This window comes from Somniosus microcephalus, chromosome 8 (assembly GCF_052327205.1).
Source record: "Somniosus microcephalus isolate GS21.2 chromosome 8, FLI_Smic_1.0, whole genome shotgun sequence".
Classification (NCBI taxonomy): Eukaryota; Metazoa; Chordata; class Chondrichthyes; order Squaliformes; family Somniosidae; genus Somniosus; species Somniosus microcephalus.
The window spans coordinates 170446421-170462031 of record NC_140994.1 but is presented as its reverse complement, the minus strand read 5'-3'; the positions used below and the strand labels follow the sequence as shown (position 1 = coordinate 170462031).

The window sequence follows — 15611 nt, the reverse complement described above, 5'->3', positions numbered from 1 at the left end:
GATTGGTGCAATGAGAGTGTGGTACATTAAAATGATATGGCTTTACTTAAAACTGTAACAGTCCATCAAGTATTACACATCACATACAATCCAGAGCTCATGCCATGTACTGAACTATTAACACCATTATCATAATAAAAAAATACTTAATTTTATTCCACATAATTTTGCTCTGTGCATCCTTGCCAGCATTTCCCTTGACACTGATTAAATACATTTCTGAACAAGATTAGTTTAGTTTTTCACTTCAGAACTCTGTTGTCAGGTTTGTGTTACAGATCTTAGCTGCATTCCAATCCATTTACCAACAGATTACACCTCTTGGCCAAGCTGATAGAAAGAGGCTGGAGGTGAAATTCACCTTAGGCAGTAGCACAAAATGGGCAATAGCGAATCGGCAACCTGTTTTACACTCAGCCCGATTTATTTTCCATTCACTGCATATCATTCGGCCTCATACCCTTCTTCATGTTTCTGGACAGTAATATAACAATATTCATATTTTCACTTTCAGCCAAGATATGTCATCAGTTTTGAAGAGAGGATATGTTTTTTAGTATATGGTGTCAATTAATTCTTTTATATTTTAACTTGGCAAGGATTGTTTACCTAAAGTACGTATCAGTCCTTCTGTACATTTACCAGACTTACTTCCCAGCAGACGAACCTACACAATCTGGTGAAGATGCATATTGAAAGACACATGTCTCAGAAAGAAGAGTCAAGTCTATGTCTATTAATGCAGCCAATATAAAATTGCACAAAGATGTGCCCACTAAGCGTCTAATTGCACAGCTGTAGAAAAGTTTGTCCGTGCTCTGTGACAGCGTTTACATTGGCTTTGTTCTGTGCTGTGCTATTCCCCTGGCTCCTGACACATTGGTCACAGCCAGCAGCAATCCCCAAATAAACTTGCCAGATCCACTAAGATGGGTCACTGGGAAGGCCAGCAGGGCCCGGAATTTCCTTGGAGCTGCTCCCTATCCACTGCCGTAACTTCGCCGGTAGTGTGATGGAAACCCTATTTACATGTAAAGGGGGCAAGGCGGGCGGTTGGGGGGGGTGCGGGTCTCCTCCACATTTCTGGCAAAAGTTACAGCAGCGGACTGGGAGCAGCTTCGGGGAAATTCCTGGTCCTTATTATAGGCAGCTGCCAGCCGCTTGAAACCAAGCAGCTTAAACTAAAGATGACTTTGACAATACAGCATTCTTGTGAATAAATGTTCAAACATGTAAACAATGGATTTACTAGCAAACTGTTACTCAATCTAGAGTTATACTGTAATGTTTATGAACGCCAATGATTTCATGATGGGGTCCTGGAGGGAGTCCCAAACCTCAGGGCAATGCGTTTGGCAATTTTCATAACTGTTGTCAGGTAATTTTCTGAATTATGCTGACACTTTTTGTTTGATATACACCCAAAAAACTTTGCGTGGATACAAAAGTCACAGCATAACTGCATCTTCAGTCATTGTGTTAGAACTGGGCTAATTTTTTTTTAAATTGTGAAACTGTAAGTGTAATGTGGTTACATCTTTGTGGATGGGAAAAAGTGGGCTGGATTTTGCCAATGGGGAGCTTTTGGAGGCGGGACTCCCGGTTGTCGGGTTTCAGTCCCGCCTCCACCAACTTCTGGCTAACCCACGCTATTTTCCCTTGATTGACCTGCGGGCTTAGCAGGCCAATTAAGGGAAAGCCAGTTACAGAGAACGTCAATGTATGACATTTCATCTGTCAAAAAATTTTGACAGATGAATTGTCATCGTTTGACAGCTCTGTGAAGCTGTCAAACAGTGACATTCCCTATAGTTTGATGAGTTCTTGAATTCAAGACCTCATCAAACCTCTTTCTTTTGTAGAAATTAGATGGTTGCTGTATTGGAGAATGCAACGGCCATCTGTCATCTCTGCAGCGGAGGTGCGAGACTCTCCGCATACCCACCAATTGAAGCCTGCAGGAAGAAACAAAGGTAAGTAAACTTTTTCTAACACTTTGCACTTACCTCAGATACTCACCTCTCCACACTTGCTCCCATCACTCACCTCCACAGCACACTTTTGGACCCCGCAGACCCACTACTCGCCTCGGTGACCCTGGCGGGTTTCGGAGCCTTCGGGAAGCCCGCACTTGTGTGGGCAAAATGGGGATAATCCTATTTTCTGCCTGTTAGCTATATGTTAACAGGCAGTTAAATGGCTGTAATCCCTTCCTGCCTCCAAGGAGACGGGACCCGGCGCGGGACGGCTACCTGCCTCCTGGCAAGATGGCATAGAGGCGGGTTGGGGGCAGGTTGGGCACCCACCTCCAAATTCTGCCATTTTCCCGGCAGTCCCACCTCCAAACCCGCCTCCCCAGGGCTGGCAAGATCCAGCCCAGTATTACTGACTATATTCTGCAATATCTGGCCCCCTTCATCTACTACTTGAGTATATAACTGAAAGGCATCTCAAATATAAGAACTGAACCCTAACACTTAACTCTATTAAACCTCCTTGGTGTACTGCTGAATGTGTAGCATTAGTTTAATTTCCTGTTGGTTGTTTGCCAAACTGATGCTACACGTTGTTTGTGATCTTTTAATACCAGATATCTGGTGTGCTATACGCTGCTGTTTTACAATGAATAGATTTTTCTACAACTTTCCTTGATTAACTCAATAACTCATCTCCCCAGTTCCTAATGCTCTCCTCCAGCTTAGGTTTTACTTTTATTTGGTCTTAAGAATGTCTCTTAAGTTCAGTATTTTTACTGGGACACCAGGATCTGCTATAGACTAAATTATTGAATTTTGTTTCATAAAATATTTATTGCGCTGCTGCACAGTGAGGTTCCAGGTAGTTCAGAAACCAGGATTTCAAGAAATTGTATTTGAAGTATGTTTATTAAATAATGTAATTGATAATCATGAAAACCTCGGCAGTTTTCAATGACTTGTCTGCCCATAAAGTCAAAATTGACATAATGTAAAAATCATTAAGTACACAATATTAAAAAAATATTGTAAGAACATAAGAAATAGGAGCAGGAGTAGGCCAATCGGCCCCTCGAGCCTGCTCCGCCATTCAATAAGATCATGGTTGATCTGATCCTAACTGCCAATCCACTATCACAGAACCATCTCCTGCATCTAACAGAATTAGACACACGAAATAGGAGCAGGATCAGGCTACATGGCCCCTGGGCCCGCTCCGCTACCCACAGGGCCATGAACGATCCGAACCTAGACTCATGTTCAAATTCCTGCCCGCTCCCCGTAACCCTTAATTCCCTTTACTTCTAGGAAACTGTCTATTTCTGTTTTAAATTTATGTAATGATGTAGCTTCTACAGCTTTTTGGGGCAGCATATTCCATGGACCTACCACCCTCTGAGTGAAGTAGTTCCTCCTCATCTCAGTTTTGAAAGAGCAGCCCCTTATTCTAAGACTATGCCCCCTAGTTCTAGTTTCACCCATCATCGGGAACATCTTCCCTGCATCCACCCGATCCAACCCCTTCACAATCTTATATGTTTCAATGTAGGGCATTGAATAAGTTATTTACCAAAGCAGTTTGGAAAAGTAGAGTGATGAGACATTCAAACGGTTGTAGTGATCGTTTATAAATTCCTATTCTGATGAAGGGCATACACCTAAAACATTAATCTATATATTTTTTTACAGATACTGATAGCCCCGCTGTGTATATGCATTCTTTGCTTTTTATTTCAGATTTCCAGCACACTCAGGATATTTTTTAAAGTTATTTTATATCAGATAAAATGCAACAATAGTTTTTAAACCTATTAAAAATCTAAAAATGTAACAAATTTCTGGATGTTTGTATTTTATTCAGTGAAAACAACAAAAACAAAAATGACACTAAAAATTTACAGTTCTGAAGATGTCCTAGGACAAAAATGACATATGTACATTGAAAGCTACTAGACAAGGAAAGTCAGCACCCAATAACCAAAACACATTTCCTTTTTTTCAGCAAGGCTGCTAGATGGTGATGTGCATCGTTTCTCCCTTTTTCACAACTCAGCATCTAGATGGGAAAGTGCAGGGCCAATTTTAACCCTTCCTGCTGTGAAGGAATAAGCCATATAACCTATTCAGAAAAAGACACCATCTTATGAAAGAATTCGGGCCTTACTGAAACAGGACAAACTGGGTTTGGAAATTTAGAAACTTAACTCTGAAATAGCTGTGAAAGAATTCTGGCTATTGAGATAAGACAGTTGTTGACCCTGAATAAATAACCTTATTGAAACAGAAGGTGCATGGCTCTGACAAGCTGAGCTTTTGGGAACAAAACAATGGTCCACCCTGGATAGGGCGTTTTAATTTAAACTTCGTAAAATGGCACATAAGATAAGGAACATCTGCCCTCGTAAAGACGACATAAAATAAGGAACACCTGCTGTCACACCGTTTAATATGGTGAACCCAGAACACCCGGAGATGAGACAAGATTCTGGCTGATGTAGCAGTAAGAATTGCAGAGGTCAGCAGAAAGATGAATAGAGATAATTAACTTGCATCAGCAGAAAACCTTAAAGGAAATACCACTGGAAAAGGGTAAAAATATTGAACTCTCAAATGGGATATCAGACTCGCTTTAATCGGGCAAAGCGATTTTCGGCTTCAGAGGCGGCTCTGTAGTCTACCACTCTTTGTGCCTCAGGGATCAAAGGTATTTGATATTGATGGATATCCTGTAAAGAGAACTTTAAGAACTGTAATACTGTAGCAAAGTTAAGATTTAAAAGTAAGATTCTCTGTTAAAAAGATAGTATGTTTTCTCTTTTTAGAACTGTTAATGTTGCGATTGACTGATTCACCAACTGTAAATTGCATGTCGGTTCTTTAATAAATCTCTATATATTTTTAGAATTGTCTCGCATAAGTCTTCTGTATCAAAAACTCGTGAACGCAATGTCTGTACACTCTTTGGTGAAGAGTTGCAGAATTCTGAGAGAGTTTTCCGGACCCACATAATATCCGGGACAGTCTAGCTAAACTTATTAAAAGCGCTATCTGGAGGATGGTAACATTCTCGGGTTGTTCCTTTCCTTTAAGGAGAGATAGCCCGGACCTTTTGGCCCAATTAAGCGTCATTAGGATTCGGCTACCTCAAACTTTAGTTGAAAGTGAACGTCTGAGAAATACGCCTGATCCGGGGTAGCCCTAAAGGGGCTAGGACTAGTAAATATCCCTTCACTGCCTGATAGGAACGTGGCAGATCGGTGACTAAATTAGAGGTAGAGTACTTACTGCTTTGTTCTCGACCCGCCACCATCTTAAACACGTCGTTTTCTGAGTCGTTCGAGGCACCCACCAGAGGCAGGCAGAGCCCTCATGAATACGTGTTATAGGGGGTTCTGTGGTGCAGTTAGGACCCTAATGCTATTTTAACACAAAATCACAGAAGTCCCGGCAGTGCCCAACATACCAGTAAAACCTACTGGGATTGGTGTCTTGGAGCCACTGAAGCAGTATTAAAAGGGACACTTACCTGCAGGTAATTAGAGCATAGGATTTTTGTGTTATTTGGATTGACATGAGGGTTTCCAGATTCTAGATAGCTTCTTTGATATTTTTTGCCTTATTTCCACTCAGTGGCCTAGAAATTGAGTTTGCGCTGCGCCGGGGCTTAACGCCGGAAATTTAGCGCCAGTGCTAAGTCGCGCTGTGCGCGCCAAAAATTCAGTAGCGCCGCGCCCAAACGGCTGCCGGCGCTACTGAAGGCTGTTTGCGCCTGAAAACTGGCGCTACGCGCCGCATTGCAGCGCTATTCCGGTGCTGCGGCGCCCGATGCGGTGTGGCAGGCTCAGGAAGTGCAGGCCTCCTCCTTCAGTTAAGGAGGAGCTGCCTGCACCCGCCCGCTGGCCGGTTAAATCGCCACAAAAATGAGCCCGGCACCTCGGGGAAGTGCCGGGCTCGCAGCCGAGAAGCATCTGTTCCGTGGGGGGGGGGGGTGGGGGAGTCCGGGGAGGGAGGTGCGGGCAGGCGGCCGGCGGGAAAGCGGCCGGCCGCCGCTCCACCTTTATGCGCCGGCGCAAAGTCGTGTAAGACTCTGTTGCCAGAGTCTTAGTTGCGGCTGCCACGGGCGAGGCGGCCGCAACTGAATTTCGGCGCTGGGGCCCGTCACCACGGCAACCGGGACGCTGCGCACACCGATGACGTCATCGGTGCCGGCGCAGCGCTACCGGTGTAACGCCGATGTTGGGCCCTAGTCAATTTCAAAACTGGCTGTAAGTCCAGCGCAATGCCCTCTAGCGCTGCAAAATGGGCGCTAAGCCCACTCAATTTCTAGGCCAGTAAGTTTTATCTGCTTATCATGGGTGCTATTATTGCCAGTTTCACTGGGATAGAGGAAAGCCTAGAGGAGGAAGAGCAGCAGCAACAGCCTCAGAAACCAACAGCTGCGTGTATTCGAAGACGGCAGGTGAAAGGGGCTGCTTGTAGGAGCACACAGGGTGTACAGGCCAAGAGTCACTTTCTTGGATCTATTTGAGGAGCAGTGCATCTGAACCTCCTGTAACAGGACCTGCTGGCTGCTGGACCAGGTGGCTTTGCTTGGCCAGTGCTTTTTCAAAGTCACCAGAGCCCTTAACTTCTTTACCACTGGCTCCTTCCAGTCTGGGGCAGGAGACATCACCTGTAGCTCCTAGTCTGCAGTACACAGCTGTATTAAGAAGGTGACCGATGCCCTGTTTGCCAGGGCTAACCAGTACATCGCCTTCCCCACTGACCTCAACAGTCAACACGAGAGCGCTCGGGGATTTGTCGCAGTGGCTGGCTTTCCTCGCATCAAGGGCATCATTGACTGCACACATGTTGCAATCGGGGCAACAGAGCACCAGCCAGCAGCATTCATGAATGGAAAAGGTTACCACTCCATTAATGTCCAGGCATTATGGCCCAGAAATTCGGGTCGGGGGCTTCCCGCGGGTGCAAGCCCCCGACCTGCACTTACCTTGCGCGCCGGCAGTTGAGCTGTAGGGCCCCGTGGAATTCCGATCCGGGGCCTGGCCCAGCTGCCGGCGCGCAGTGCTTGCGTGTCCCGGGGCGCAGTTAGTTTGATGCGTCCCCTGGGATCACATGGGCCATGGGCAGCCAATCGGAGCAGGGAAATGCCCATTCATAAGTCTTGACAGGAAGAGCTGTCAAGACTTATAAATACTACGGCCCCAAAATAGCAGTAAACCTTCAGATAAATTTTTTTAAATAATCAATTTTTTAAAATAAACTATAAATTACATTAAATAGCTATTTTAAACAATAATTTAAATTTTTGAAAAAAATAATTTTATATTCTAACGAGGCTAAAAATAAACTTACCTTGCTTTAAAGTATTTAAAAATAATAAACCTGTGGAAAAAATGTTTTAATTTTAATTAATTGACCACTTACCTTGTAAAAAGCAGGCCTTACGCCTGCTTTTTAAATTTCTAAATTCTAAAGACTTACCCTCACGGAAAAGCCTGTAAAAAAAACGTAAGTTCAAAGCGTACGCGCAGACTCCCCTGCGCACGCGTTCGACCTCTGAACCCCTGCTTTCAGAGGAACGGAAGTGCCGGTTTCCAGCGCATGCGCAGTGCATGCAGGAAACCGGCACTTCCATCGGGCCTACGGGTGAGTACCCAGCGCGTACTCACCCGTGGAGACCCGAATTTCTGGGCCTGTCAGTTCAGAGAAACAGGATCATGCAAGTTTCTGCAAGCTACACACAGAGCTGCCACAGTGCTTTCATCCTGTGCCTTGGGATGTTTTACTATGTAAATGCAAGTTGTTGTTGTTGTAACAGTCTACCACCTCTCAATATTTGATTTGTCCAAAAACATGGCAGGGTGGCTGCTGCAGAATAAGGGATATCCCTGTACATGTGGCTAATGCCACCCCTCCGTAGTCACACCATACCTGAGCAACACAGGTATAATCAATGCCATGGGACCACCAGGATGATTACTGAGCACACAATAGGTTTGCTGAAGCAGAGGGTCAGTTGTCTGGACAGGTCTGGGGAAGGCTCCACAATATGCTCCAGAGTCTCACACATCATAGAGGTGTGCTGCATCCTGCCTTACCTAGCCATACAGAGTGGCCTGTATTTGGAGAAGACACCGTAGCAGCAGCATTCCTCATCAGATGAGGAAGACGCGGGAGAAGATGAGGAAGCAGTAGAAGAAGGAGGGCCACATCAACACCTTGCCACAAAAGTAGTGAGGGATGAGTTAATTGCTCAGTGATTCTGGTGATCTGCTCACTCCCTGCCCTGAAAGGTTACACAAAGCCCCACTGCATTAACAATCCTTGTTACATCTTTCACCACTTCCTTAATCCTGCATTAAAGAACATTGAAACCATTCACCCAGCTTCTAAATCAATGATATGCCGACAAGGCAGACTCAGAAGCTGCTATGAAAACAAGCTGCAAATCAAAGTGCCAAATGTAATGAAGGTGATGAATTTATTCCCCAGCACAATAATTGCCTTATATTCATTTCTCCCCGCAAGTGTCAACCCATGGTTCCTTTCTAATAAGAAGGTTTGCTAAATAAAAACAGAAAATGTTGGACATACTCTGCAGGTCAGGCAACATCTATGCAGAGAGAAACATTAATGTTTCAGGTCGATGACTTTTCATCAACCTGAAACGTTAACTCTGTTTCTCGCTTCACAGATGCTGCTTGACCTGCTGAGTATTTTCGGCATTTTCTGCTTTTATTTAAAATTTCCAGCATCCGTAGTATTTTGCTTTTGTAAGAAGATTTCCTAACTCTACCACTCCTACAATGTGCTCCCCTAATGACCTCAGCAAAGCTGTTGCCCATGTGGGGCCCCCTGAGATACTCATGGTTGGTGATTCCTGGGTGCTCGAGCCTGTGAGGGCATGACTGCAGACTGCTGCACCTCGGCTGCTGCCAGGGCAGCCTGGCCCGGTTGACTTGCTGGCAGCATGCAGGTATTGGTTTAGGGGGTGGCGAAGGAGCAGACGTGCTGACACCCTGAGAGAGGGCAACACATACTGCTCCCATCGCACACAGTCTTGGAATGCAATATGTCTTCAGGAAATGCAACCTTGCTTTAAGAAGTGCATTCCCGCTTTAAATAGGCCTTAGGAGGCCCACCAGAAATTGTACAGATAAGGATGGTGGGCTGCCTGTTTCTTCACGTAATTGGGTGCGCATCTTGTCAATCATATTGAAATGAGGCCAGGGAGTTAAAATCGCCCTTGGCCTCATGTTAGCGACATCATGGTGTCTTCCTGCTCGCCCCACCCCTTGCCTGCCGAATTCAAATCTGAGTTAAAATCAGGGCTCAAATATTAGATTTATCCTTAAAACTTTCTACATTTTGTGGAAAAGGTTAATTTTAAATGATCTAAGATTGTTTAATCACTGCAAGAAGCTGCATTACAATGGAAATGGTTGCTGTTAAAACTCTTCAAGGATCACAGGTTATTTTGCTCCTATTTGCTGCAAGTACTGTTCTGAAATCCACCTGGGATGAGTTGTATTATACTGTTGGAACATTGTACTTCCACTCAACTAGCAGAGTTTCCATTTAAGTGCACTTAAATATTTAAGATTCTACTCACCTATACAGGGAATAGGAACTATTGCTTCACTAACAGACCTTTACAATATAGAGTGTGATGAAAAATACAGGATATAGGACAGGATTCTTTAAGTTTTAAGGAGTCTGGTTAGATTAAACCAAACAAGCAATGCTTGATTGCCATATTAGGAAGATGCAACCTTTCCTAATCTAAAGGCCAGATGTTCCAGCAACACTGTCAGTTTTGTGCTTGTGAGAATCTGCAACTTGGGCCAACTTGTTCCTGTAAATGCAGCCTTTGTGCATTCCAAAACCCATCTCTGCAGGGTGTCTGTCGTACCATCTGTACAGTAAGAACCCAGTAAAACTAGTTCTTTTCCTTTCTTATAGCCACATTACCAGTGATACTACTGTATACAGGTTGAGCGTCTAAAATCCGGAGTTCCGGAATCTGGAATGTTCTGGAATCCGGACACCCTGAGGGAGGCTTACCAAAAACTGGAAATATCGCAATCTAGGCCCAGGCATTTTCAGACTCGGAATGTGTTTCTGATGTCTGAAGTCCGGAAATATCGCAACCTGGGCTCGGGTGTTTCCAGACTTTGGACATCAGAAACATGTTCCGAAGTCCGGAAAAACACAAAAACCGTCTCGGCCTCGGTCCCGAGGTTGCCGGATTCGGGACACTCAACCTGTAGTATAATAACATTAAAATGAATTAATTGATGTGCTACATAATTTTTTCTTGTAGTGCACGATGGACAATGTATGAGTCACTTATAGAATCATAGAATGATACAGCACAGAAGGAGGCCATTCGGCCCATCATGCCTGTGCCGGCTCTTTGGTAGAGCTATCCAATTGGCCCCACTCCCCTGCTCTTTCCCCATAGCCCTGTAAATGTTTTCCTTTCAAGTATTCATCTAATTGCCTTTTGAAAGTTACTACTGAATCTGCTTCCACCACTCTTTCAGGCAGTGCATTCCAGATCACAACAACTCACTGAATTAAAAAATGTTTCCTCATGTCGCCTCTCGTTCTTTTGCCAATCACCTTAAATCTGTGTTCTCTGGTTACCGACCCTTCTGCCACTGGAAACAGTTTCTCCTTCTATACTCTATCAAAACCATTCATGATTTTGAACACGTCTATCAAGTCTTCGCTTAACCTTCTCTGCTCTAAGGAGAACAATCCCAGCTTCTCCAGTCTCTCCACATAACTGAAGTTCTTCACCACTGGTATTATTCTAATAAATCTTTTCTGCACCCTCTCTAAGGCCTTGACATCCTTCCTAAAGTGTTGTGCCTAGAATTTAACACAATACTCCAACTGAAGCCTAAACAGTGTTTTATAAAGGTTTAGCATAACTTACTTGCTTTGGTACACTTTGCCTCGATTAATAAAGCCAAGGATCCCATATGCTTTTTTTTTTAACAGCCTTCTCAACTTGTTCTGCTACCTTCAAAGATTGGTGTACATACACCCCAGATCTCTCTGTCCCTGCACCCCCTTTAAAATTGTACCATTTAGTTTATATTATGTCTCCTCATTCTTCTTACCACAATGTATCACTTCACACTTCTCAGTGTTAAATTTCATCTGCCATGTGTCTGCCCATTTCACCAGTCTGTCTATGTCCTCCTGAACTCTGTACTAACCTCCACATTGTTTAATAAATTTCTAAGGTTCGCGACATCTGCAAACTTTTAAATTATGCCCCGCATACCCAAGTTCAGCTCAATATATATCAAAAAGTATAAAACATTTAGGGGGAGAAATTCGGTATCGCCCCGTTTGGGGAGTAAGTATCGGCCGGGCGCGAAATTTTGCGCTCGGCGCAAATTATCACCACCTACTGCTAAATTGACCTCCTTCGCCCCAGGAGGTGCTTGGAGCACTAAAACAGGCGCTGCATGACTGTCTTAAGGCACTAAGCCGGAGGAGCGAGGCACTACCTCTGAGGGCGGGCGCAGCGCAGGTGCGGCCAGTTAGCGATTGCACACAGACACGCTGGCGCCGGTCAGCTCTTAAAGGGGAGGGTCGATCTTGAATTGCAGCCATACCCTGTGCATCGGAGCCCTGAATCTCGGCCTGGACAGAACTGTTGCCACATACTTAAGCCAAGGACCATGGAGAGGGCCAGGGAGCGAGCGCAGCGGTTCTGCGAGGGGGCCTTGGAGGCTCTGGTTGGTGCGGTGGAGCACAGGCGATCTCTCCTGTACCCGGATAGTGGCAGGAGGCCGCTGCCCAGCGACTATCGAAAAGCTTGGAGGGAGGTGGCTCACAGAGTGACCTCCAGCAGCATGGTGCCTAGGACCCCTGTGCAATGCAGGAAGATGTTCAACGACCTCACTCGGGTCATCAGGGTGAGTGCCCTTTTCAGAATCCTCTTCATCCCTGCATGTCGACCTCACTTTATGGCCAAAGGGTCCTGAAAGCCCCAATGCCCAGCCCTCATCCAACACCTATGGCCCTTTCAGGAAACTCACACGCACATTCAGCACTTTGCACACTGCAAGGGGTATTCGATCATGGGAGGCATTGCAGCCAAGATCAGGGCTGCACACTGTAAGGGCTATTCGACCATGGGAGGCAGTGCAGCCAAGATCAGGGCTGCACACTGTAAGGGCTATTCGACCATGGGAGGCAGTGCAGCCAAGATCAGGGCTGCACACTGTAAGAGCTATTTGACCATGGGAGGCAGTGCAGCCAAGATCAGGGCTGCACACTGTACTTAGAGCCCGTCCTTTCTCTTGCAGGGCAAGCTGGCGCATAACAGGAGGCAGCAGCAATGGACCGGGGGAGGCCGGCCTCACCTTCAAGCCCTGACCGATCTGGAGCAGCGAGTCCAACGGATTATGGCAGGCCGGATGAGTGGCCCCGTCGCCACTGGAGATGCCGACCCCGTTATGGACAGCAATGGTAAGGTCATCACCTTTTTGACCCCTCTCCTTCCACTTGTTCCTCACACCAGCATCCTTTGCCACTTTCGAGCCAAATCAGTACATTGCAGCACTCATGCTTCCCTTGCTGCCACCCTGTCCTCACGCTAAAGCCACTCTTGTACCTCCCTGCTTTCAGATGCTGATTCACCAGGTGAGGAGGCGGGCCCTCAAGCTGCCACTGTGAGTGATTCTGAAGGCGACGATGAGGAGGAAGCTGGACCATCAGTGCCACCCTCAGCCGAGGCAGCCCATGGCCATAATGAGGACACGTCTTTCCTGGAGGGGAGCAGGGGGGAATGGTCTGAGGAGGGTGAAGCTCCGGGGCCCAGCGGGCTGCAGCAACGCGAGTGGGGTAGGGAAGCTCGGTGACCTTCTCCCCGGAGGGAGAGTCTGGCCTTGAGTCCTGCTACAGTGAGTGCAGAAGTGGTGCGGCTCCTTGCTGAAATGAGCACCCAGGTGGAGCACAGGCACACTGAGCTCATGGCTGCAGTGGCAAGGATGCCAGATTCCATTGAATCACTGGCAAGGAGTGTCCAGGACTTCGGAGCAGCACAGGCGGCTGCCACGCAATTGCTAAGTGCTGCAGTGCAGTCAGTGGCTGGCCTCATGCAGACGCAGATTGAGGCCACACGAGCACTGACTGCTGCCACCCTCGCTGGATCGGGCAGGGTTCCCCGGGGCCCTCAGCGCGCCGCAGCAGGCCAGCAATCTGTGCTTCAGCAGATTGCTCCTTGCTCCGCATGCTGCAGTGCTGCCCCGTGGGAGTGCCAGTGTGTCGGCCGAACAGGGAGTTGCTGTCCTCTCTCAGGATGACAGCATTCCTGCTGCCAGCACTGTCACTTCTCCACTGCAGCTGCCACCACCTGTAGGACAGACTGCTGCCGCCCATGCAGAGTTGGAGCAGTCAGCAGCCGGGCCCTCCAGGCCCAGAGCTGGCCCAGGCCATCCCTCAAGGGCATCTGCAGTCTCAGTTTCTGACACTCAGCAGCCTTCCCCTAGCCTTGCTGCAGCCACTGGGATCCCATTACGGAGGAGCTGCAGGGTGGGAAGGGGCCAATCTCGCAAGCGAAGCAGATCACCCTCGAAGGGCAAAATGTAGGAGGTGTGGCAAAATGTTGTTAATTGTTTTATTGAAGGCCGAGGATCGTGGTCATATTTTTGTTACTGTTTTGGTCATTGTCTCCAGGTTGTGAGAGCCAGTTATGTGACTGACTTTTTTTTGGGGGGTTTCTTTCTATTACTTTGTCATGCGGGAAGGGTACACAGTTTGTTAAATAAAGAAGTGTCTTTATTCAGAATGTGCATGCTTGCTCTTTGAACTAATTGTTGCCTTGACCGGCTTAGGGGTTGCGGCACGGTTCCATTCATGTTCTTTGAATGGCAGAAGCCATTCCCTCAGAGGGGGCCTAGAAGCGACTTGCTATAAGCTGCTGACAGATAGCCCTTGCACTTTGTGCCTCCCTCCCGTCTTGGTGCTGCTGCTCCTCTTCCTCCTCCTCCTCCTCCTCCTCTGCTGGTGCTCCAATGTCTGGCGGTATTGGCTGAGTCCTGAGGATTGCCAGGTTATGCAGCATGCAGCACACAACAACGAAGTGGGAGACTCGCTCAGGTGAGTACTGAAGGGCTCCTCCGGAATGGTCCAGACAGCGGAACTGTTGCTTGAGCACGCCGATTGTGTGCTCAACGATGTTACTGGTAGCTTGATGGCTCTCATTGTACCGTTCTTCAGCAGGGGTGCTGGGCGAACGGAGCGGGGTCATCAGCCAGGTGCACAGAGGATAGCCCTTGTCCCCAAGAAGCCAGCCTCCTGGGTGAGCCAGGGCCTCGAAAAGGTCTGCCACAGAAGTCTGGCGCAGGATGAAGGCGTCGTGGCTGCTGCCTGGAAAGCGGGCATTGACAGCGTGACAGCGAGTATCAGCTGTCTGTGGTCACAGACCAACTGGACGTTCAACGAATGGAACCCCTTTTAGATGCGGAAATCCTCGGCATTCTCTTGCGGTGCCCACAAAGCCACACGCATGCAGTCAATGGCGCCCTGCACCATGGGGAATCCCGCTATTCTTGCAAAGCCCATTGCATGCTCTTGCTGCTTGTCCGGGGTCATGGGGAAGGAGATGTACTGTCGTCTCCTTTTAAAGAGGGCATTCGTGATTTGATGGATGCAACAATGCACCGCGAACTGGGAGATATAGGCAATGTCCCCAGTAGCAGATTGAAAGGAGCCGGTGGCATAGAAGTTAAGAGCCACTGTTACCTTCACTGCCACCGACAGAGACGTCCTGCTCCTCAGTTGAGGCTGCAGATCTGGCTGTAGCAGATGGCAGAACTCAGTGACCACCTCCTTGCTGAATTGCAGCCTCTGAAAACACTGCTCCTCAGACATATTGATGTATGAGAACTGTTGGCGGAAAACCCTGGGAGCGTAAGCTCTCGTGTGCCGACGCCTGTTGGCCCTCCTCCGTCTGGCCATGATTGGCACTCTCTCTCTGCATCTCTGTGCCCTCTCAATGTAATGGAGAAGCCCGACATTCCCATCCATTGCAGCCCCCATAGTATGTGGCCACTCAAAGTTATGCCGGTGAAAAAGCAAAGCAACAACAAAGTTCTGGTCAGATGCCAAAAGTACCTCAGTGAGTGCTGACTCAATGCAGAAATCTCTCTCCCTTTGTCTCTCTGCAAATCTCTCTCTCTCTCTCAGAAGGAGTGGTCCAAAAATGGCTACCACAAAGAAGCCAGGAAGAGCCCCCTTTAAATAGCGCCCCCCCCAGCCCCACAGCGACTGGGAACCATTGCAGTCAACCTGTCGTTGGGAGCGACAGGAGGAAATGAGGGGGACGCCACTGAATTTCCGGTCCGGGGCGCCCCAAGGGCGTTGCACTCTGAAATGACGTCAGGATCTGCGTGCGCAGCTGAGCGGGCGTTGCGGTTTAGCGCCGCTGCTAAATGTCCGCTCAATTTCGCGAGAGGCGCAGGTATCGCCGCGCCCGGGCGCTAGCTGGTTCGCGCCCCACTTATCGCCCTCTTAAGGTGCTAACGGATGGCACAACTGTTAAGTCTGTGAGTTGTTCAAGTAATTAATACTCAGACTTAATCAGTAACAATAAAACAGGTCTTT

At 47.5% G+C, this 15611-nt stretch overlaps 1 protein-coding gene across 6 annotated transcripts in view; it reads right to left on the bottom strand.

Moving 5' to 3' along the window:
- Positions 1–15611, bottom strand: part of ablim3 (actin binding LIM protein family, member 3) — a 497979-nt gene that overhangs the window by 208910 nt on the left and 273458 nt on the right. The window lies entirely within an intron of this gene.